Source organism: Hemiscyllium ocellatum, chromosome 2 (genome assembly GCF_020745735.1).
Source record: "Hemiscyllium ocellatum isolate sHemOce1 chromosome 2, sHemOce1.pat.X.cur, whole genome shotgun sequence".
Taxonomy (NCBI): Eukaryota; Metazoa; Chordata; class Chondrichthyes; order Orectolobiformes; family Hemiscylliidae; genus Hemiscyllium; species Hemiscyllium ocellatum.
Window position 1 is genome coordinate 140,801,134 of NC_083402.1, and position 23,389 is coordinate 140,824,522.

At 42.9% G+C, this 23,389-nt stretch overlaps 1 long non-coding RNA gene across 1 annotated transcript in view; it reads right to left on the reverse strand.

Moving 5' to 3' along the window:
• Nucleotides 1-901: 901 nt before the first annotated feature.
• Nucleotides 902-23,389, reverse strand: part of LOC132825468 (uncharacterized) — a 101,955-nt gene continuing 79,467 nt past the window's right edge. Inside the window, exon 3 of the long non-coding RNA XR_009645778.1 lies at nt 902-1,533. This is a non-coding gene — a long non-coding RNA (uncharacterized LOC132825468). The remainder of the gene's footprint in view (nt 1,534-23,389) is intronic.

The following is a 23,389-nucleotide window of genomic DNA, read 5'->3' on the forward strand; positions in this document are numbered from 1 at the left end:
AAGAGGAACAGAATAACAAAGTACAGGAGAGGGATATTTTGGATTTAGTACATGCTTAAATATGTGTATACTACTGGCAGGTTTAGATTAGATTAGATTACTTACAGTGTGGAAACAGGCCCTTTGGCCCAACAAGTCCACACCGACCCGTCGAAGCGCAACCCACCCATACCCCTACATTAACCCCTTACCTAACACTACGGGCAATTTAGCATGGCCAACTCACCTGACCCGCACATCTTTGGACTGTGGGAGGAAACCGGAGCGCCCGGAGGAAACCCACGCAGACACGGGGAGAACGTACAAACTCCACACAGTCAGTCGCCTGAGTCGGGAATTGAACCCGGGTCTCAGGCGCTGTGAGGCAGCAGTGCTAACCACTGTGCCACTGTGCCACCGTGCCGCCCAGGTTGTAGGGCAGTGTATAATGAGCAGGTTACCTGAGATCCTCCAGTAACATCCAGATTGCCAAAGCGACTGTACTTGACTTCTGTATAAAGTTAAAAATCACACAACACCAGGTTATAGTCCAACAGGTTTAATTGGAAGCACACTAGCTTTCGGAGCGACGCTCCTTCATCAGGTGATAGTGGAGGGCTCGATCGTAACACAGAATTTATAGCAAAAATTTGCAGTGTGATGTAACTGAAATTATACATTGAAAAATTGATTGTCTGTTAAGCCTTTCATCTGTTAGAATACAGTGATAGTTTCACTTCTTTCATGTGTAAATCACAAAACCCTATTTTTAAAAGTTGCTTAGCTGTTAACAATGGTGATAGCTAGACAATATGTTGAAGGTGTTAGCCCACCCCCCCCCCCACCCCAGTGTTCTTTGTCTATGACCTGATGTTTAGATTGATTCTAATCCATAAAGTGAGATAACAGTTTTACATGACCATGCAGTTTTTGAGCTCAGAGTTCGACATGAATGTATGCAGTTTTTGAGCAAAGTGCAATGTAACTCTGCAAGTACAAATTCACCCCACAAAATATATGTGTGCATGTGGGTCTTTGTCTGTGTGTGTGTGCCTGTCTGGGGTGGGGGTTGTGAGTGTGAGAAAGTGTGTGTGTGTAGTGACTGCAGAGTGTCTGTGAGGGGGTGCATGTGTCAGTGTGGGAGTATGTGTGTCTATAAGGGTGTGTGTGGGTGTCTGTGTGCATGTCTGTGTGTACCTGTGTCTGTGTGTATGTGAGAGAGTGTGTGTATGTAGGAATATCTGTGTATGTGTGGAGTGCAATGGTGATCACCTGTAATGTGACATGAACCCAAGGTCCCGGTTGAGGCCCTCCCTATGGGTACCGAATTTAGCTGTCTGCCTCTGCTGGGCCACTTTCCTCTGCTGCCTGTCTCGAAGTCCACCTTGGAGGATGGTCACCTGATGGTCCGAGGCTGAATGTACTGGACCACTGAAGTGTTCCCCAACTGGGAGGGAACCCTCCTGTCTGTTGATTGTTGTGCAGTGCCCATTCATCCGTTGTCGTAGCCTTTGCTCGGTTTCCCCAATGTACCATGCCTCCAGGCATCCTTGCCTGCAACGTATAAGATAGACAACATTGGCTGAGTCACATGAGTACTTGCCATGTACAAGGTGGGAGGTGTTCCCACACGTAATAGTGGTATCTATGTTACTTCAGTGGTCCAGTACATTCAGTCTCAGACCTTCGGGTGACCATCCTCCAAGGTGGACTTCGGGACAGGCAGCAGAGGAAAGTGGCCCAGCAGAGGCTGATAGCTAAGTTCGGTACCCATAGGAACCTTGGGTTCATGTCACATTACAGATGATCACCATTGCACTCCACACACACAGATATTCCTACACACACACACATACTCTCACACATACACATGGACACAGGTACACACAGACGCGTACACAGACACCCACACACACCCTTATAGACGCACACACTCCCACACTCACACATGCACCCCCTCACAGACACTCTGCACTCACAGACAAAGACCCACATGCACACATATATTTTGTGTGGTGAATTTGTACTTGCAGAGTTCCATTGCACTTTGCTCAAAAACTGCATACATTCATGTAGAACTCTGAGCTCAAAAACTGCATGAAGTTACGTAAAACTCTGTTATCTCACTTTTTGGATTAGAATCAATCTAAACATCAGGTCATAGACAGAGAACACAGGAGGCTAACACCTTCAACATATTGTCTAGCTATCACCATTGTTAACAGCTAACCTGAGAATGCAACTTTTAAAAAAAAGGGTTTTGTGATTTACACATGAAAGAAGTGAAACTATCACTGTATTCTAACAGATGAAAGGCTTAACAGACAATCAATTTTTCAATGTATAATTTCAGTTACACTGCAAATTTTTGCTATAAATTCTGTGTTAGGATTGAGCCCTCCACAATCACCTGATGAAGGAGCGTTGCTCCGAAAGCTAGTGTGCTTCCAATTAAACCTGTTGGACTATAACCTGCTGTTGTGTGATTTTTTTAACTTTGTACACCCCAGTCCAACACCGGCATCTCCAAATCATGACTTCTGTATCACTGCTTGCAATAGACATCAACAACAGGTTTCAGTCACCAGCTGGTACCATTGGCACACTGTGTCATGGAGGTTTTGCCAAGTTACCTGTTAAAGTTTCTCAGCTTTTTTTTTGTTCTTATTGTTGGAATTTCTCGCTGTCTAAATTCCTACGTTTTCCTACCATATTCTCCTTTGTAAATATCCAAATTAAAATGCAGCTCTTTAAGCAAGCATTTTGTTACCCCTCCTTATACCTCCTCCTTTAGTACAGCAGCTAATTTTGTCAGATTGTTGTGACCATTAGCACCTTAGCTAATTTTTATGCTTTAAAGGCATAAGTGTAAATTGCTTTTATTAATAAAATTGCATGTGCAGGTAGCATCTCCTGGTTTATTCAGAAATGTGAAGTTTCCTGACCTCTCACATATTGGCTGATTGATCCAGGAATTCATAACTTCGATCGTACAGGTCCATTGAATGAATTTGCATGTTACTTTGCAAAGAGGAAGTGTTAAACTGCAAAATGGGTTTAGTGATATTTAAAGTTCCAATCACTTGTGACGAATGTCATTTGACCCAGAAGCGGTATTGTAAAGAAATTTCTTTAAAATGTCCTTGGAATCTGTAATTGTTTGGAAGAATTATTGAAAAAAAGATTTTGAAGAATTTGTTTCAGGTATATTGGGAATAAATGGTCATCCTGGAATAGTAAGAAATGCTGTCATCGAAGGACTGCCTGAAACTTAATAGAATGAGAGAACAGGTGATGGATTTAGTAACTAATTGCTGATTAGGTGCAAATTGGTTGTATAAATATGGAGAGCTAGTAATTACTGGACTTGGAGCTTTATGGACTCTGAAATAAAGCTCTCATTAAATGTATGGTCAGCAACTCTGTTTGAATACAGTTATCTTCTGATGTAGGTTAGCTCTGTTGATCGAACCAATGGTTTCTAATGCAGAGTGATGCCAACAGCATAGGTTTAATTCCCATATTACCCCCAATTTATGACTCCATCCCCGAGGCTCCCAACCTCATTCCTGATGAAGGGCTTTAGTCCAAAATGTTGATTTTCCTGCTCCTCGGATGCTGCCTGGCTTGCTGTGCCTTTCCAGAACCACTCTAATCTTGACTCTAATCTCCAGCATCTGCAGTACCCACTTCTGCCTAGCCATACCAACAGGAAGAATGTTAAACGGTTAGTGACTGGAAGAACACAGCAAGCCAAGCAGCAGCAGGAGGTGAAGTCAATGTTTCAGCTGTGACTTCTCCACCTCCTCATGCTACCTGGCTTGCTGTGTTTTTCCAGCCTCCTACTTGTCTACCTTGGATTCCAGCATCTGCAGTTTTGTTTGTCTCTAAAGAAGTTAGCGGCTGGCAGACTTAAAGGAAAGCTGCATAAACAAAGAAGTGATAAAAACAGAGGAGCTGGAGGCATTCAGTGCACAGATTCAGATACAGAGAAAGCAGTCAGAGTCAGAAAGAGGAACATACAGAATTCTTATAAACAGAGGATGCAAACAATTGTCATGAACAAGTCAGTTTTCATGATGAATTTAGGAGCTCTTGTAGATATTCTGTGATCTTGCAGTAAACATATAACACCTACAAAAGCTACATGGATATTGCAAACACTAAATAAACCAGTGTTTCACCAGAAGCAGAAAAACATGAACTGTAAAGTTGCTGATTGTATGGTTGCAAACAAACTCTGGAACACTACACCATCGGAACTGTCATGATCTGAGGAAGAGAGAATTCATAACAATGAACCTTGCTGAAGATAATTGTACCAGTAAAATATAGAGGCAAAAGCTGCTGTTGGGTAGGACTCCTGATCTTCATTTATGATTAAAATACACATTGTGGAACTGTGGAACTATGTACTGCCTCATTAGTATGGGGAGTGATGCAAATGCTTAGGGTTTGCATAAGAGGTAGTGACATCTTGTCAGTTTTAAATTTAATAGCCAAGTCCTCTGGACCTGATGGTCTGCATCAAATGGTCTTTCTTATGTTTAAAAAAGTGGCAACAGAGAGAATAGAAGCCTTGGTTGTAATCTTCCAAAATGTCCTAGATTTTGGAAAGGTCCCAGTGGATTGGAAAATCCCAAATATAACACTTTCATTCAAGAAAAAAGGGGGAAAAAAAAGGAATCATAGGCCAGTTAAGCAAATACCTGTTGTAGAGAAAATGCTGGAATCCATTTTAAAGGAAGCAATAAAATAGCATTTTAGAAAATCATAATATAGTCAAGAGTCAACGTGATTTTGTGAAGGGGAAATTGTGTTCAACTAATTAATTAGTGTTCTTTGGGAAAGCAATAAACAAAGAGGATTAGAGAAAATGTGCTGATGTGGAGTTCTTAGATTTCCAAAAAGACTTCAATTAAGTGCCATATCAAAGTTTACAACAAAACAAAAGCTCCCAATTTAGGGAGTAACAGGTCAGCATTGATAACAGGGAGAAAGTGAGGACTGCAGGTGCTGGAGATCAAAGTCAAGAGTGTGGTGCTGGAAAAGCACAGCAGGTCAGGCAACATCCAAGGAGCAGGAGAATCAACATTTTGGGCATAAGCCCTTCATCAGGAATGAGGCTTGTGGGCCGGGAGGCTAAGAGATAAATGGGAGGGGTGGGGGGTGGGGGGGTGGAAGGGGGTGGTTGTGGGCGTAGAGGGGAAGGTAGCTGAGAAAGCTATAGGTAGATGAAGGTGAGGGAGAAGGTGATAGGTCGGGGGGGGTGGGGTGGAGCAGATAGATGGGAAAGGTGATGGACAGATTAACAGATTAGGAGGGTGATGCCGAGTTGGAGGCTTGGGACTCGGATAATGTGGGGGCAGGGGAAATGAGGAAACTGTTGAAATCCACATTTACCCCGTGTGGTTGCAGTGTCCCAAGGTGGAATATGAGACGTTCTTCCTCCAGGATTCAGGTGATAATGGTTTGGCGGTGGAGGAGGCTCAGGACCTGCATGTCCATGATGGAATAGGAGGGGGCATTGAAGTGTTCAGCCACAGGGCGGTAGGGTTGATAGGTGTGGATGTCCCAGAGATGTTCTCTAAAACGATCCTCAAGAAGGCATCCTGTCTCCTCAATGTAGAGTAGACCACATCGGATACGGTAGATGACATTGGTAGAGGTACAGGTAAATCTCTGTCAGATGTGGAAGGATCCTTTGGGGCCTTGGACGGAGGTGAGGGGTGTGATGTGGGTGCAGACTTTGCACTTCCTGCAGTGGCAGGGAAAGGTGCCAGGAGTGAGGTGTGGGCTGGTGAGGGACATGGACCTGACGAGAGAGTCGCAGAGGGAATGAAACGTCGATTCTCCTGCTCTTCGGATGCTGCCTGACCTGCTGTGCTTTTCCAGCACCACACTCTCGACAGCATTGATAACAGATTGGTTAGCTAACACGAAATGGAGAGCAGGGAATAAGTGTGTCATTTTGGGGATTTACAAACTGTAACTAGTGGATTATCAATGGGATCAGTGCTGGGGTCTGAACTAGTTACCATCTACATCAATGATTTAGAAAAATGTGAATTTCTCCACTTTGAATGAAGAATAGAAAAGTGATATGTTATTTCATTGCTGTGATTCTGCAGAACTTTCTGGGACAGAGTATCTAGGTATCTCCATGCATGAATCACAAAACATGAGCCTGCAGGTGATTAGGAAAGAAATGGAATTTAGATGTTTATTCCAGGAGTTTGGGGGAAAATCAAATAGAAATGGAGGGACACATTTCTTCTGCTATACAGGATGTTGATGCATTTGGGGTAGTCTGTACGCTGAGAAGGGATAATTATTTAAAATACAGTTCACAGGAGGTTTTCTAAACTGATTTTCTGGTATTAATATATTGGTTTGAGGAAATGTTGGGCCTCTATCTAATGAAGATGAGAAGAATTAGAGATGAACATTTGAAACGTATAAAAACCTGATGGGACTTAACAGGCTGAAAACATGTTTTCACTTGTGGGGCAGTCTTGAATTGGGCTCATCTTCTGTTTAAAAAAGGCGTTTCTTATTTAGGATTGAAGGAAGGAAATACCTTTTCTCTCAGAGGTTAATGAGTCTGTGAAATTCTCTTCCCCGAACAGCAACAGAGCAGGGACATTGAATGGATTCAAGGCTGGGTTACATAGAGTTTTGACTGACAAAGGGAGCAAAGATTATGGGGTGCAGCAAAGAAAGTGGTGTTGAGACCATAATTAGATCAACCATGATTTTATCAAATGGAAAAGCAGGCTTGAGGGTATAAATAGCCTCTTCCAAATCTGATCAGATACTAGAGGTTCACCTCCCTAGCCACCATTTTTGATTGAAGGTGATCCCTGAGGGCCTGCTGACCTCCTGTAGAACCATGGCGTAACTCTTCCTTCTCACCTCCATTACCAGGGCTACAACATACCCTCACTTTGCCCTCGTTTTCCATTTGCCTCATTTTGAGTTGAGGAATATTATTCAGTACAGTGTCTCCTGAAGAGAGACAGATTGATTAAGGCTAGCAACATCACAATGCAACTCAATACCACACCAAATGCAAAAGCAACTGGAAGTTTGTGAATGTAGTGGTAGTCAAGAGTATGGCTGATGCTCAGTCTTATTATAATCATGGTAATAATGTGGCTACACCAAATTTACGTGCTGCCCATCTTCAATGGAATTGACATGGGCAAGTTTTGAATTGTGACCCCATGCTTAGAAAATAAGGTAAGCCAACCTGTAGATTTTGAGGAGCAATTTAAAAGATGGGAATGGAAATCCAAAGAGGTTTATAGAAGATATGGGAAATATAAACTGATCAACTACACATGACAGCAAGTGATTGTCCGAGAAGAACAGACAATGGTAACAGAATTCATAATATGAATAATAGAGTCTTCTCGTAACATAGGGTGTAAAAAGTGAGGTCTGCAGATGCTGGAGATCAGAGCTAAAAATGTGTTGCTGATTAAAGCGCAGCAGGTCAGGCAGCATCCACGGAACAGGAAATTCGACGTTTCGGGCAAAAGCCCTTCATCAGGAATGAGGAAAGTGTGTCCAGCAGGCTAAGATAAAAGGTAGGGAGGAGGGACTTGGGGGAGGGGCGATGGAGATGTGATAGGTGGAAGGAGGTCAAGGTGAGGGTGATAGGCCGGAGTGGGGTGGGGGCGGAGAGGTCAGGAAGAAGATTGCAGGTTAGGAGGGCAGTGCTGAGTTCGAGGGAATCGACTGAGACAAGGTGGGGAGAGGGAAAATGAGGAAACTGGAGAAATCTGAGTTCATCCCTTGTGGTTGGAGGGTTCACAGGCGGAAGATGAGGCGCTCTTCCTCCAACCGTCGTGTTGTTATGTTCTGGTGATGGAGGAGTCCAAGGACCTGCATGTCCTTGGTGGAGTGGGAGGGAGAGTTAAAGTGTTGAGCCACGGGGTGGTTGGGTTGGTTGGTCCGGGCGTCCCAGAGGTGTTCCCTGAAGCGTTCCGCAAGTAGGCGGCCTGTCTCCCCAATATAGAGGAGTAACATAGGGAGTCCAGCATAGTTTTTTGAGTTTGTTCCATTGGTTGAATGAGATCATGCACAAGAAAGAAGAGAAATCTAAGCCCCGGTTGAGAACAGGGGTTATTGGTGGGGTAGAATTTCAAAACAGCAAGGAAGGCCAGGAATGAAGAAGAAGATTGAAGGGATAACAATGTTTGCATTGCCACTGGTGTCCCATCCTTTATAATTAGGAATTTATTCTGCATATCAAAGTATGACTTAATATATTGGGATTGTCCCATAAATTTGGCAAGAAAATTTCTGGAAAAAACATTGTAAACCTTTTCTAAGCCTCAAGATCTTTTAGCAAATATACCATATAGAAACAAAAGAATATGTGTGATGGAAAATGGGATTAGAATAGTTAGGTGCTTGTTTTTAACTGGTGCAGACCCATTGGGTTGAGGGGCCTTTTTCTGTGCTGTAGACTTCCAGGACTTTATAGCATTCACCCCATGGTGAGCTATTTTGAGTTCAAGATTTATTTATATCTTTCATACTTTATGCAGAAATATCATGCAGCTCAGTCATCCTGCCTATTCAATGTTAATTCAGGGTTGGGAAAGTTAAATCAAAGCCATAAGAGGATAATCCCAAGCCAGTTGTAATCCAGAGTATTTCTTTGGAAACATTCCCCCCCACCCTCCCCCACAAGTCACAAGGAATCAAATTTAGTGTAGAGATGTAAGGATATATTTCAGGCTAACACTAATGCAATCCTCTTCCAAGGATGCCTACCTTGAAGAAGTTCTCCTCCTCTCTTTACAAGGATCTCAGTGAGTCTCTCTCTTTCAATGCAATCCCCAGGTCATCTCCTCTGCCCTGAACCTCTTCAATCACATTCTGAAACAGACTCAATTCCTGAAGAAAGGCTTTGGCCCAAAACTTCAATTTTTCCTGTTCCTTGGATGTTGCCTGACCTGCTGTGCCTTTCCAGCACCACTCTAATCTTGACACCAACGCAATGGTCAGGGAGTATTGTACTATCACACATGCCATATTTTGAATGAGACATTAACCAGAGTGAAGCCTTTGGTCTCTTAGTTTATGTAAAATCCTGGAACTTCTTCCCTACTCCAACTGTGTCTGCAGTGCTTCAAGAAGATAGTTCACCATCACCAAATCCAAAGCTGTGCAGGTTAGGTGAATTGGCCATGCTAAATTGTCCATAGTGTCCAGGGATGTGTAGGTTAGGTGCATTAATCAGGGTTAAATGTAGAGTAATAGGGTAGGGGAATGGGTCTGGGTGAGTTACTCTTTGGAGGGTCAGTGTGGACTTGTTGGGCCCTATGGCCTGTTTCCACACTGTAGGGATTCTATGATTCTATGACCTCCTCAAGGGTAATTAGGGATGAAAGGCATATGCTGGCTGCTCACATCCCATGAAGAATAAATATTTTACAAAATATATCATTATACTGTTGGAAGGGCGGCACGGTGGCACAGTGGTTAGCACTGCTGCCTCACAAGCGCCAGAGACCCGGGTTCAATTCCCGACTCGGGCGACTGACTGTGTGGAGTTTGCACATTCTCCCCGTGTCTGCGTGGGTTTCCTCCGGGTGCTCCAGTTTCCTCCCACAGTCCAAAGATGTGCGGGTCAGGTGAATTGGCCATGCTAAATTGCCTGTAGTGTTAGGTAAAGGGGTATGGGTGGGTTGTGCTTCGGCGGGTCGGTGTGGACTTGTTGGGCTGAAGGGCCTGTTTCCACACTGTAAGTAATCTAATCTAAGATTTGTCCCCAGTGTTCATCCAATACTTATCCCTCAACCAATATCGCAAATAAACACACGTTCTGATTGCAAATCATAATTTGACAAATATTTTTACTATAATACAAGAACACCAACACCCTGCTGGCTTGCTGGCACTATGAGGTCTTCACTGGCACTTTATAAATGCAAAACTCTTCAATTTGCTTTACTGCTTGAAATAAGCAGGTGCCCTTGTTACTCAAGGGAAGAATCTTATAACAAGGACAGTGTTGCAGTATCAGCATTAATAGCGATATGTCTATTGAATGCAATTTTGAGGCTAGTCCTGCCCTGTTGGTCTGATTTGGCTGATTACACATGAGCCACACTCCCATCTAATTCTGACTCCTCCACATAAATGGGAGATATGCAGGTCCAGGACTAGGTACAGAGGATTGAGCACTACTTGATTCATATTTATTCTAAAATCCATGGGCTATCACAGCAAGCTCATAGAGTTTGGAGTTTTACTTGAGAAAAGTACAGATTTTATGGATATTTGAATGAAGTATTTAAAATAATGAAAGCTACACTGCACTGTCTAAAAGTGGACAGATTATTCAAAGTAAATCAATTAGGAAGATTGAGGAGCTGTGGGTATAAATGATGTAAACTTTGATTAGATGAGGTGGTTGGAATGTCAGGATGGCATTCTTCCCCTAGAAGATCAAAAAACTTTGGAATAAGTCACTGGCTGATGCTACGGCCTCAGATTCACCACAAATATTTAGAGGTGCTGGCTATGTTTGTGGAGGAGATTGGTGTGACTTGGTACAAAATCTGGGGGCAAGGGGTTTTTGGATAGTGTAGCACATGGTCATTGTGATTATCTTCCAGGTTCAGAAGTGAATTTCCTAGAATCCCTTTCCTCTGAATCAGCCTTTGATTTTTGAATCTATTCCATTGAACATAACAACTAGAAACAGGAGTAGGCAATTCAGTCTGATATGCTTTTTAATACGATTATGGCTGATCTCATCTTGGCCTCAACTCGACCTTCCTGCCCTCTCCCCATAACCCTTCAGCCCATTACTAATTAAAAGTCTATCCATCTCCTCCTTACATTTATTCTATGTCCTGGTGTCCACTGTACTCTGGGGTAGTGAATTTAAGAGATACAATTCCTCCTCGTCTGTCATAAATCTGCCTCCCTTTATCCTAAAACTAAAACCTTTCATTTTAGATCACGCCACACAAGGAAACACCTGTTCTATGTCTACTTTGTCAGTGGCCTTTAAGACTTTTTTTTACCTCAATTAGATCTCGTCATTCTTCTAAACACTATAGCCTTAAACTGCTCAATCTCTCCTCATAAGACAAGTCTCTCATCTCTGGAATTAATCTAGTGAAGCCTCTCTGAATTACCTCCAACGTTCATTTCTCAAGTAAAGGGACCAAAACTTGAGCATTGTACTCAAGATGTGTTCTCAGCAATGCCTTGTACAATTGCAACACTTCTTTCCATTATATTCTATTCCTTTTATGGATTTGCCATAAATAAATGCCAAAATTCCATTGTCTTTTTTATTACCTGCTTTACCTGCATGCGAGCTTTCTGCAACTCCCAGATATCTCTCCACCAAAGCATTTCGCAGTTTCTCTCCATTTAAATAATTTTTTATTCTTCTGACCAAAATGGATAACCTCACACAATCCGCGTTAATACTATCTGTCAAATTTTGGCTCATTTACTTAAGCTATCCATATTATTTACAAATGTCTTAGCTTTTCGTTGCAATTTATTTTAGAGCCAATAATCATAGAGATGTACAGCATGAAAACAGACCCTTCGGTCCAATCCATCCATGCCAACCGATATCCCAACCCAATCTAGTCCCACCTGCCAGCACCCGGCTCATATCCCTCCAAGCCCTTTCTGTTCATATACCCATCCAAATGCCTCTTAAATGTTGCAGTTGTACCAGCCTCCACCACTTCCTCTGGCAGCTCATTCCATACACATACCACCCTCTGCGTGAAAAAGTTGCCCCTTAGGTCTCCTTTTCCCTCTCACCCTAGACCTATGCCCTCTAGTTCTGGACTCCCCGACCCCAGAGAAAAGACTTTGTCTATTTACCCTATCCATGCCCCTCATAATTTTGTAAACCTCTATAAGGTCACCCCTCATCCTCCGTCTCTCCAGGGAAAACAGCCCCAGCTTGTTCAGCCTCTCCCTATAGCTCAAACCCTCCAACCCTGGCAACGTCCTTGTAAATCTTTTCTGAACCCTTTCAAGAGTCACATCTTTCCGATATCATTAATCTAGTGAAGCCTCTCTGAATTATCTCCAACGTTCATTTCTCAAGTAAAGGGACCAAAACTTGAGCATTGTACTCAAGATGTGTTCTCAGCAATGCCTTGTACAATTGCAACACTTCTTTCCATTATATTTTATTCCTTTTATGGATTTTCCATAAATAAATGCCAAAATTCCATTGTCTTTTTTATTACCTGCTATACCTGCATGGCCTAACCAATGTCCTATACAGCTGCAACATGACCTCCTGACTCCTGTACTTAATACTCTGACCAACAAAGGAAAGCATACCAAACGCCTTCTTCACTATCCTATCTACCTATGACTCCACTTTCAAGGAGCTATGAACCTGCACTCCAAGGTCTCTTTGTTCAGCAACACTCCCTAGGACCTTACCATTAAGTGTATAAGTCCTGCTAAGATTTGCTTTCCCAAAATGCAGCTCTTCGCATTTATCTGAATTAGTCATAGAGGTGTATTGCACAGAAACATGCCCTTCGGCCCAGCTCACCTGTGCTGACCAAATATTCTAAATTAATCTAGTTCCATTTGCCAGCATTTGGCCCATATCCCTCTAAACCCTTACTATTCATATACCTATCCAGTTGCCTTTTAAATGTTGTAATTGTACCAGCTTCCACTATTGCTCTGGCAGTTCATTTCATATACATACGACCCTTTGGTTGAAACAGTTGCCCCTTAGTTCCCTTTTAAATCTTTCCCCTCTCACGGTAAACCTATGCCCTCTAGTTCAGGACTTCCCCAACCCAGGGAAAAGACTTTGTCTGTTTACCCTATCCACGCCCCTCATGATTTTACATATACTTTATAAGGTCACCCGTCAGCCTCTGACACTCCAGGGAAAATAGTCCAGCCACTTCAGGCTTTTCCTGATAGCTCAGACACACAGCAAGCCTCCCCCCACTCCCCCCACTCCCCCCCCCCCCCACCATCTTGTAAATCTATTCTGAACCCTTTCAAGTTTCACAACATTCTTCCTATGGAAGGGAGACCAGAATTGATGTAGTATTCCAAAAGTGGCCTAAGTAATTTCCTGTACAACCACATGACCTCCCAACTTCTCTGCAATCTGGTTATAGTATATTCTGTCACTTTATTTATCTCATTAATATATATTATAAATAGTTGGGGCCTGAGGAGTGAACTCTATGGCACCTCATTGGTTACATTCTGTCCATGAGAAAAGACCCATTTATCCCAATGCACTGCTTTCTGTTAGTTAGCCAATCCAAGCTAATGTATTATCCCAAGCCCTATGATCTTACCTTATATATTAACCTTTCATGTGATTAAAGGTCATCAAATACATTATCAAATACCTTCTTGATGTTGCCTCTCCCAGGAAGTTAGTTACATAAATGCCTACATTTATACAGCACCTTTCATGACCATAGGAAATCCCAAAATATTGTCAATTTACTTTACCTTTGAAGTATAATCACTGCAATGAGTAATGAAACAATTTGAACACAAAATCCCATAATAGCAATATGATAATGACAAAATAGTTTGTCCTTTATTTCAAAGGAAATGGAGGATAAAAATACAGAGCTTTTACTAAAACCAGACAAAGTGTTACCTAAGAACCTAAGAGCATAAGAACTAGGAGCAGGAGTAGGCCGAGTGGCCCTTTGAGCCCACTCTCCCATTCAATAAGATCATGGCTGATCTTTTTATGGCTTCAGCTCCACTTTCCCATCCTTTCTCCATAACCCTTAATCCCTTTATTGTTTAAAAAAGTATCTAACTTAGCTTTAAAAACATTTACTGAGGAAGCCTCAACTAATTCACTGCGCAGGGAATCCCATAGATTTACAACCCTCTGGGTGAAGAAGTTCCTTCTCAATGCCTGCTCCCTCCAATCTTGAGGCTATGCCCTCTTGTCCTAGTTCCACCTGCCAGTGGAAGCATCCTGTCTACCTCTATCTTATCTATTCCCTTCATAATTTTATGTTTCAATAAGACCCCCCTTCATTTTTCTAAATTCCAATGAATATAATCCCAGTCTACTCAGTCTCTCCTTGTAAGCCAACCCTCTCAACTCTGGCATCAACCTAGTGAACCTCCTCTGCACCCCCTTTAGTGCCAGTACATTGTTTCTCAAGTAAGGAGACCAAAACTGCACATAGTACTCCAGGTGTGGCCTCACCAGCACCCTGTACAGCTGCAACATAACCTCCCTGTTTTTAAACTCAATTCCTTTAGCAATGAAGGACAAATTTCTATTTGCCTTTTTAATTACCTGTTGTACCTGCAGACCAACCTTCTGTGATTCACGCACAAGGACACCCAGGTCTGTCTGCTCAGCAACGTACTGTAATTTTTTTACCATTCAAATAATAATCCTTTTACTGTTATTTCTACCAAAATGGATGACTTAACATTTATTAATATTGCACTCCATCTGCCAGACATTTGCCCACTCACTTGAAGTATCTATGTCCCTCTGCAAAGCTTCACAGTCGTCTGCACACTTTACACTACCATTCATCTTAGTGTCGTTCACAAACTTTGACATACCAAATGTGGTCCCAAGCTCCAAATCAGCTATGTAAATCATGAATAAACACTGATCCCTGAGGCACATCACTAGTTACCGATCGCCAACTAGAAGAGCACTCATTTATTCCCACTCTTTGCTTCCTGTTAGTCAACCAATCCTCTATCCATGCTAATACATTACCCGTAACACCACGCATCTTTATCTTATGCAGCATCCTGTTGTGCGGCACATTGTTGAATGCCTTTTGAAAATTTGCCTTTTGCCATTAGTCAAATCACAGCTGAAATACAGTGAACAGTTTTGGGCTCCTTATCTAAGATATACAGGCATTGGATGCAGTCCAGGAAATGTCCATTCAATTGATCCTGTGTTTTGAGGGATTTGTGTATGAGGAGAGGTTGAGCGGGTTGGACTTGTACTCATTGGAGTCTGGGAGAAAGATGTAATGTTGAAACATGTAAGATTGTTAGAGGATTTGACAGAGTGGATGTGAAAGGTTGTTTCCTGTTGTGGAAGATTTTGGGACCAGAGGGCATAATATCAGAAGAAGGGATTGCCTATTTAAATTACATTTATAGGTTTTTGTTCCTCTGAGGATCGTGTATCTATGGATTTTTTAACATATTTAATTCTAACTCAGCTAGATTTTTAATCAGCAAGGGTTGGACGGAAGGGTCTGTTTCCATGCTGCACATCTCTATGACTCTAAGTGAATCAAGGGTTATGGAGATAAAGCAGAAAACTGATGTTGCGGATTATCAGATCAACCATGATCTCATTGAATCCTTATCAAATATTGGAAAACTAAATGCCAGATGCTTCCCCTTATAAGGAACCAAATTGCATGGTTTTAGATGAAGAATTTCAGGTTTAAAACAGATAAGGAGGAATTACTTCTCTAAAGCGTCATGAAACTGTGGGATTCACTACCCAGAATGCAATGGATGATGGGACATTGAATAATGAGGAGTTGGACAGACAGATTTTCACTTCATACTGGGTTAAAGGATTATGGGAATTGGACAGGAAAATAAAGTTGAGGCTAAGATGAGATCAACCATGATCATATTAAATGATGGAGCAGGCATGAAGGACTGAATTGCCTACTCCTTCTCCTGGATCTGATGTTCAACGGTCAGGCAAAATCATTGGATTGAAGGCCTATTTCTGCTTCGACATTTTATCATTTTTATGAACACTAAGTATTGGCCAGGATAGCAGAGGTCCTTTCATTCCTTCAAGTAGTGCCATGGGATCTGAACTGAGAGCTCAGGCACAGCTGTAGTTTGAAGTGTGGCCCCTTCAGCAGAGCACTCCTACAGCCTGGATCATGTAGTCAAGAATAAGACCTGACAGTCCAGCCTTTGACTCAGCTGAGAATGTTACCGCGGCACCGAGTGTGGGATCACTAGAGAGATCTATTAGTGTGGAATCACTAGAGGGATCTATTAGAAGATACTAGCTATGTCTCAGTTAACTAAGATGGACTCAGTTGACCAGCTAAACTGTTACGGGTTAAATCTTCCAGTCTCTGGATTGTTGGAGAACAAGAGTATGACTGAAGGGGTGTGTCCAGATTCTATGGAATTTCTCAGGAAATTCAAACTTCTTAAAGGTAATCCCCCACTACTGGAGCCCTGAATTCAGGGCGAGAACTGGGAGAGTTCTGTGAGACTGACCTAGATAATTACCTGGAATTGTCAGAAACATAAAAGCAGTATGATTTAATACCTAAATTCCTCCTATCTTCCCCAGCTGCCTAATAACCATCCCGATTCAACTCAATCACCACTAACCCAAACCAAAAAACTGCACCCCCACTTCCTCATCTGCAACCATCAACATCACCACCAACAGGAATCTTTTGCCCCCAACTCATCCATCTCCTTGACCCAACTCATCTATCCCATCACCTGACTATCCCATGTGACAACTCAGCTACACCCCTGACCTGACCCAACTTGTTCCCAATCCAGCCTGACCACCTCTTCTACATGGCTATCTGTTCTAATCAAGCCCAACCACTTCCCAAAACTCAACTATATCCCCAACCTAATCCTCAATTCTCCGACCACCCAACACCTCTGACCACTTTCCTGGACAAACCTGACTGCCCCTTGACTAGACTGGATTATTTCCCTACCAAATATGACCACCATTTGACCAACCAAACCTATCCTGATCCAAACCAACTAGTCCTACCTGACCACCAGCGTACTCAGTTACCCAGCTGCTGCCTCTCCCACCCACTTATTCACTTTCCATATCCACTTCACCCAATCAGCAACCTACCAACCTCACTCACCTACTCTCCTCACAGACTAATTCACCTATTAACCTCACCCACTCAAATGTCTACCAAAACAGCCACCTGACCACTCAGTCTCTTACTCACCTCACATACCTGCCTGCTCATCCACCTCCTCATGCACCCATCTAACCATCCTCTTACTCATCTACCTACCCATTAATTTGCTTTCACACCTATTTACATTCCATTCATTGTAATTCAAGGACTGGACTTTTAATTTTGCCAGAATACCTTAGCTAATGCCATAAAAAGGGAACTACTCTGCTTCAATAAAATTCACTGGGTGCATTTCCTTAACAATTGAGATTGGAAGGTCGTGGACGAAAAAAAAAAGCACAGCATCTAGCACTACACCAGGAAAATCTTTGTATTATGCAGCAGCTAGTAAGACCAAAGCATTTTCATTCTAGTTCCACTGCTGCATACTTAGGTCTGCTCAGCAATATTAAAAAGTAAGTGTTTTTGTCATGATATGCTGCATTCATTGTTACCACAACTTGAAAGATTCAGGCTTATGTGTTTTTCAAAACTAAAATGCAATTAAAAGTCACTGTGAATTTGCGAATGAAATAAAATAATGAGAAATCGACACCAAACTGATATTTTTAAAGTTGCTCAAACCTGGCAAAATAAAAGGATTAGGGGATTATCTTGCGGGATCATGAGCATCTCGGAAAGGAGAGGGGTGGAGTGACGCTGTTTATCAGGAGATTTCTTGAGTATTACTGAGGCAAAGGAACTGAGAATTGGCAGGGGTTTGTTTGGGTGGAACTTGGAAGATAGGAAGGGGAAAGGATCAAGTTACTGCTTGGAATCTGTTCCAAGGTGCCAAGAACTAAATACACAGGATCGGACTGCAGTGGAAGAGCTGGGAAAATGAATGTTGAAATTTTAGTTGCAACAGGAAATGTTAATTTTCCTGACATAGACTGCAACCTACATTAGGAGTCTGTCTGTCTGTCTGTGTGAGGCTACTTATTTTAGTATTTCAGGAATCTTCTTTTACAGCAGACAAGTAATCCACAAAGGGAAAGGAGAGTTTGGACTGGCAATGAACCGCTGATAGCCAAAAAATACCAGACAGGCTGCAGGAAATGAATGTAAGAAGCTGAGTACTCAGAAAAAAATGTTAATTTTAATGAGAACAAACAGATCATAAAATCTATTAAACTGTTCGGCAGCATGAAATGCTGTAATGATGTGGATATAATTGAAAGGAACAATTAACAATGGGTAATAGATAATTTTAACTACTCCTACTGGTAGCATTGGCCTCAGACTGCCTTGTTACACTTACTGATCTATTCCTGCCCAGTGTAATTTCTCAGGGCCCCTGGTGTGATTAGTTCCAGTATGGCTGGTTCCATGAAGGCACACAGTTTAGCCTTCAAAGATTCTGTAACATGCTGGAGTTAACTGAATAGAACATAGATTCTGTCCCTCAAGAGACGCAGCACACATGATTGTCACAGCAAGACATGTCCAAAACAAGTGTAGAAAGCAGCAGCAATCTTTATTCATGGCAGCCTTTGACACCCAAAAGGCTTCAACTGTGAGAGAAATTTATTGCATAACAATATGGAAGCCATGATCGTTATCAACTGATCCACCACAGACCAAATATGTATGCAAACTGAGGTCAAGAAAGACTATGTATTTGCACTAATTATCCTGGCAAGGTGGCTCAGTGGTTAACACTGCAGCCTCATAGCACCAGGGACCCAGGTTCAATTCCAGTCTCAGGTGACTGTATGTGTGGAGTTTGCACATTCTCCCTATGTCTACCTAGGAATGGGGTTGGGGTTTCCTCCCAAACGATCAGATTAATCTGTATTCTGCGCACATTGGAGGGGTGTTAAGGCTTTGGGCAACAGTAAAGCTCAGTTTTTGGGTAACACATTTCTTAGTACCTTTTACTGTGTCTGCGTGGGTTTCCTCCGGGTGTTCCACTTTCCTCCCACAGTCCAAAGATGTGCAGGTCAGGTGGATTGGCCATGCTAAATTGCCCACAGTGTTAGGTGCATTAGTCAGAGGGAAATGGGTCCAGGTGCATTATTCTTCGGAGGGTCGGTGTGGACTTGATGGGCTAAAGGGCCTGTTTCCACAATGTAGGGAATCTAATCTAATCATATCCATGAACCTTCCTGCTGAATAGAGCTTTTCAACAGAAAAAAGCAGGAAACTATTCAACCAGTAATGCATCCAGTCCAGAACTAAGATCACCTCAAACAACTGCAATTGAGCTTCAATATCCAGACTGAGTGGCTGAGCTCCAAAGCATCATTGATGCGTTCAGAGAGGTCAATGAGAGAGTAGGCCTCCATGGGCTAAACACCTACAAGACAAACGTCCTCTAGTAGCATCCTCCAACTACACCACTCTGTCCCCAGTTCTCAAGATTCATGGCAAGCCACTGAACAATGTGAATCAATTCTCATATATTTGATAATTCTTCTTCCATGAGCACAGACACTGTTGATGAAATTCAACATCACATCCAGCCTTTGGCTGTCTGAGGGACAAGAGTGTTTGATGACAAAGACCTCAAACTGAGCACCAAGCTCATGGTTTGCAATGCTGTCCTGTTACCTGCCCTTTTGTATATATAGGAGAAAGTAAGGACTGCAGATGCTGGAGATCAGAGTCAAAAAGTGTGGTGCTGGAAAAGTTGAGCCGGTCAGGCAGCATCCAAGAAGCAGGAAACAGCAGAGATTGTAATTCCCCAGAGAAATATTACCAGCAATGCCTCTGCAAAGTCCAGCAAATTCAGTGGCAGGATGCTTTAATATCAGCAACTTCTTTCAGGTCAGCATCCCCAGTATCAAAGCATTGGCTACTGTCAATAATCTTGTTGGGCATGCACCATCATCTGTATGCCTGACATAAAACTTCCTACTCTGAGCTCCACCGTGGCAAGCAATTCCCAGGAGGTCAGAGAAACACTAATCTAAGAACAAATATGGGTGGACATGGGGCAGGTGGATTGACATTAGCTGGTGGAGGTTAGCTGGATGGTGAGTTCAGAGAGGCATTATTTGCTGCAGGACTCCGAGTCACTGACCTGCTCTTGTAGCTATTGTATTTGTATGGCTAATCCAAGTTCAGTTTCTGTCTATGGTAACCCCCAGAATGGTAATAGTGGGGGATTCTGTTTACTTACTGTGTTTAACACAGCACAAAGTCTTGAGGCACTTCAAATGAATTTAATGAAACAATAGTCCCACCAACTCATGGGAATCTCTTATGCAAGTATCCCAACTGAAGAAGTATCTGCCAAAGTGCCAACCATCTTGAGCATTTCTGACTGAGCCCAGGTGGAGACCAGCACAAACAGGGGAGGGAGCATGTGAAAACCTGAGCAAACCACCTACCACCCCTTCAAATACCACATGCTCCATCCTTGAAGGGAATGCAAATCCAGCACTGGACCCTTTAATCTCCTCAGGACCCACAGCCTCTGAGTGGAAGAAAGTTCCAATCAGTCTCAGAGGACTGGTTAAGAAGAATGTAACAACATACACAACATCCCAATATACTGGGGCAATGCAGTGGCTCAGTATTTAACACTGTTGCCTCACAACACCAGGGACCCAGGTTCAATTCTACCCTCAGGTAAGTGTCTGTGTGGAGTTTGCACATTCTTCCCTTGTCTGTGTGAGTTTCCTCCGGGTGCTCTGGTTTCCTCCCATAGACCAAAGATGGGCAGGTTAGGTGGATTGGTCATGCTAAATTGCCTGTGATGTCAGGGATATGCAAGCTAGGTGGGTTAGCCATGGGAAATGCAAGGTTACAGGGATGGGATGGGTCTGGGTGGGATGATCAGTATGGACTCGATGGCCCAAATGGCTTGCTTCCACACTGTGGGGATTCTATAATTATCGCATCCCTCTGTAGGAACGTGTATTGAGCAGGCTGACTGTTGTGGCTCAAGAATTTTCTTCTTCCTGACTCTGCTAAACTTCTGTCAATCAGAACCAACAAGTATGAACCACCTCCCACACTGATTGGCAACTTACATGGGAGTGCAGCTTTAACATTTACAACTTGATTTAGCAGTGGGCGTTGTGTAAAGGTTGGTGGAAAATGTTGTTTCATTAAATTCATTTGAAGTGCCTCACGACTTTGTGCTGTTTTAAACACAGTAAGTAAACTGAATCCCCCACTATTACCATTCTGGGGGTTACCATTGACCAGAAACTGAAATTGGATTAGCCATACAAATACAACAGCTACAAGAGCAGGTCAGTGATTCGGAATCCTGCAGCAAGTAATGCCTCTCTGAACTCACCATCCAGCTAACCTCCACCAGCTAATGTTAATCCACCTGCCCCATGTCCACCCATATTTGTTCTTAGATGTTAAGAGTTTCATTTAGCCCATGTAAGGATGTTCTGATCAAAATGTTCAATGCAATCCTGGGCATCCCTCAGAGATACACCCTTCACATGAGAGGTTGAAGGCAGCATTATTGTCAGTACACTTCGTGTGCTGTGTTTGATTTTGTTACTTCAGGAGGGATAAACTCCGATTGGAAGCAACTCAGGAAATGGTTTGCTTGAGTGATTTTTGAGATGGAGGGATTGCTTTATGAGAAAAAGTTGTGTATGTTGGGCCCATACACATTGAAATTTTAAAGATAAGAAGAGATCTTGAAATATTTAAAATCCTGAGAGATGAAAAAATGCAGAGAGGATGTTTCCTCTCTCAGGGAATCTCAAATTACAACCTAAATTTCAACTCCTTAGACACTGGTTCTTAATGGAATTACAAGCCCAAAATCCTGGTTCTGCACCTAATGGTTCCAACTTTTCATAATTTACAGAATATGCAATAGCTGCTGATTTGGAGTTTCTACTGATTTCAAAATGGAAACCAGAATTTTTGTCTTGAAAAGAAGATGAATACTTCAAATAGTTTGACATAATTTCTATCTGAACTCAATTTTTGCTGTGATTTAGCTTCAATATACAAGAAATTGAAATATCAGATGTAATATTTCTATCCTTCCTGATAGGAACCCTATCAGGAAGGGTTCCTACCCTCAGTCAATGTCAAGCTTGTAGAACACTGTTATTTAGGAAAAGCAACTAGATCCCTAACTGAATGGAGCATCAGGCCATGATGGAAGTGGGTACTGCAGATGCCGGAGATTAGAGTCAAGGTTAGAGTGGTGCTGGAAAAGCACAGAAGGTCAGGCAGCATCTGAGAAGCAGGAAAATCAACGTTTCGGGCAAAAGCCCTTCTTACAGGCCATGACTGCCCTCCTATCAATTTCTAACTAATCACTTTTATGCTTACGTGAAAGCCAACCTTATTTAATTTCAAACCAGTTTAATACGGAGGAAGATGACATTATAATCTTTTTTTAAAAAGTCTTCTCCTTTGATTTTGCACTATTTGACATCAGTATAAACTTGCTCTCAAATTCCCCATTACTTCATGCTACTGCCAAAGATCATTTTCACCCCTTTCACGCTGACATGTTGTACTCATGAAAGAATTGACCAAAGGAAGTAAAGCAGTAGCACGAAATCTGGGCCTCGGGTGCAGAATCATTCTGTTCCAGGATGAGAACAGGTCTCTGCTCGATTTTAGTTATAACCTAAACCTAACATTGAGGAAAATCACTTCAGACTTGAACATTTGCTCATTGAGTGGGGGAATTGCATGAACCTTATTTAATTTAGTTACATTTTGTAAAACTGGAAGTAAAAAGTGAGGTCTGCAGATGCTGGAGATCACAGCTGAAAATGTGTTGCTGGTTAAAGCACAGCAGGTTAGGCAGCATCTCAGGAAAAGGGAATTCGACGTTTCGAGCATAAGCCCTTCATCAGGAATGAGAGAGAGTAGCCAAGCAGGCTAAGATAAAAGGTAGGGAGGAGGGACTTGGGGGAGGGGCGATGGAGGTGGGATAGGTGGAAGGAGGTCAAGGTGAGGGTGATAGGCCGGAGTGGGGTGGGGGCGGAGAGGTCAGTAAGGGGATTGCAGATTAGGAGGGCGGTGCTGAGTTGAGGGAACCGACTGAGACAAGGTGGGGGGAGGGGAAATGAGGAAACTGGAGAAATCTGAATTCATACCTTGTGGTTGGAGGGTTCCCAGGCGGAAGATGAGGCGCTCCTCCTCCAGCCGTCGTGTTGTTATGTTCTGCCGGTGGAGGAGTCCAAGGACCTGCATGTCCTCGGTGGAGTGGGAGGGAGAGTTAAAGTGTTGAGCCACGGGGTGGTTGGGTTGGTTGGTCCGGGCGGCCCAGAGGTGTTCTCTGAAGCGTTCCGCAAGTAAGCGGCCTGTCTCCCCAATATAGAGGAGGCCACATCGGGTGCAGCGGATGCAATAGATGATGTGTGTGGAGGTACAGGTGAACTTGTGGCGGATATGGAAGGATCCCTTGGGGCCTTAGAGGGAAGTGAGTGTGGAGGTGTGGGCGCAAGTTTTACGTTTCCTGCGGTTGCAGGGGAAGGTGCCGGGGGTGGAGGTTGAGTTGGTGGGGGGTGTGGATCTGACGAGGGAGTCACGAAGGG